Consider the following 1,893-nt stretch of genomic DNA (forward strand, 5'->3'; position numbering starts at 1 on the left):
TTTTTTTTTTGAGTCAGGGCCTCACTCTGTTGCCCAGGCTGGAGTGCAGTGGCATGATCATAATAATCATGGCTCACAGCAGCCTCAACCTACTGGACTCAGGCGATTCTTTCACCTCAGCATCTTGAGTAGCTGAAACTACAGGCATTCACCACCACACCCAGCTAAATTTTTTTGGACTTTTTGTAGAGATAAGGTTTTGCTATGTGGCCCAGGGTGGTTTAAAACTCCTGGGCTCAATCAATTCACCTGCCTTGGCCTCCCAAAGTGTTGGGATTGCAGGAGTGAGCCACCCTGCCTGGCCACAGTTTCTTTTTCTAAGGGAACTCTGACCACCTGGGAGAAAGCATTGGATGGACTATGTCCCTTTTCCTCTCACAGTGCTAGTCATACTGTAGGTGCTCAATTTAAACCTAGTCCAAGTCTCCATCTATGAATAATAGTTAGCAGGTATGGTGTGCCAGGTACTTTTCTAAATGCTTTACATATACTGGTTTATTTGATTATGTCAACCGCCATCTGAGGCAGATAATATTATCTCCGCTTAAGAGAGCAACTTGCGCAAGATCACATTGATAACAAGTAGCAGAGCCAGGATGCAAACCTAGACCACCAGGCTCTAGAATCTGGACTCTTAACCATCACCTGATACCACTTACCCCTCCCTGGCTGTTTCCTGGTACCAGAGACCAACCAAAACACTGTCTGGACATGAGACATTCCACAAGGGTTTTTAACAGATAGCAAGTGTGGTAGAGGAGTAGAGGCTGAGCTCTGGAGTCACACTGACTCAAGTTCACACCTGGCTGGGCCACTTCTTAGCTGGCCAATCTTATGCAAGTCACCAGGAATGTGATACACCTAAATATTTCTTTTCTTTTTCCTTTTGTCCCTTCCTTCCATTCATCTTTCTTGAGGCAGAGTCTCACTCTGTCACCCAGGTTGGAGTGAAGGCTCCCAAGTAGCTGGGACTACAGGTATGCTACAATACATGGCTAAATTATTATTTTTTTTTGTAGAGGTGTGGTCTCACTATGCGACCCAGACTGGTCTTGAACTCCTGGCCTCAAGCAATTCTCCTGCCTTGGCCTCTCAGAATGCTGGAATTATAGGTGTGAGCCATCACACCCAGCCAAGATTTCTGAGATGAATGCGTGAGAGTTCCAAACTTTATTTTCCTTATTCATGACACAAGAACAATGATAGTACCTACCTCACAGGGACATGGCAAGCATCAAATAGGATGATGTAAGTCAATGTCCACCAGAAAAATCACTGGAGGCAGCAGTCCACCACTGCTTCCAGTGATAGCAGTGGGTAGTGTTGTTATTGTTAATCATGCTTTTCTCCCCCCACATTCTGAGATCCTCCACTCGATATCCGCACTTATATTGTGTGTTTTTTAAAAATCTGTTTTGTGTGTCTCTTCTGATGGGCTGTACTTTCTGCTAGACTCGATGCCTGTCTTTATTTTATAGGGATCGACACCTATCACAGAGCCAGCATACAGCAGACCTCCCGTAAATATTTTTAACTGAATTTCCTCTGCCCTTTTATCATCCCTCTTATTGCCTCACTTTCATCTTCTCACTATGTTGCCCAGGCTGGTTTCAAACTTCTGGGCTCAAGCAATCCTCCCCCTTCAGCCTCCCGAGTAGCTGGGATTACAGGCGCGCCCCACCGAGCCTGGCTACCGTCACTTTTAATCCGTCCGTAGTTCTGCACCTGCCGGCCGTTTCTGTCTGCTTGGGGTCCGGTATCCTTCCCCTTTCCTCTGCTTCTCGACCTCTAACTCTTCTCGTCCCCAGGCTTAAGCCTCACCACTCATCCAGACTCCACCTTTCCCACTCTGACTCCGCCCCTCTCGGCTCAGACTCCACTTTTCCCACTCTG

The 1,893-nt window shown here is 46.9% G+C and overlaps 1 protein-coding gene across 1 annotated transcript in view; it reads right to left on the bottom strand.

Moving 5' to 3' along the window:
* RBPJL (recombination signal binding protein for immunoglobulin kappa J region like) overlaps nucleotides 1–1,893 on the bottom strand; it is a 10,484-nt gene that overhangs the window by 3,569 nt on the left and 5,022 nt on the right. The gene's annotated exons all lie outside the window — the stretch shown is intronic.

The sequence above is a fragment of the Carlito syrichta genome, unplaced genomic scaffold (assembly GCF_000164805.1).
Source record: "Carlito syrichta isolate Samal-C Ts95f unplaced genomic scaffold, Tarsius_syrichta-2.0.1 Scaffold303037, whole genome shotgun sequence".
Taxonomy (NCBI): Eukaryota; Metazoa; Chordata; class Mammalia; order Primates; family Tarsiidae; genus Carlito; species Carlito syrichta.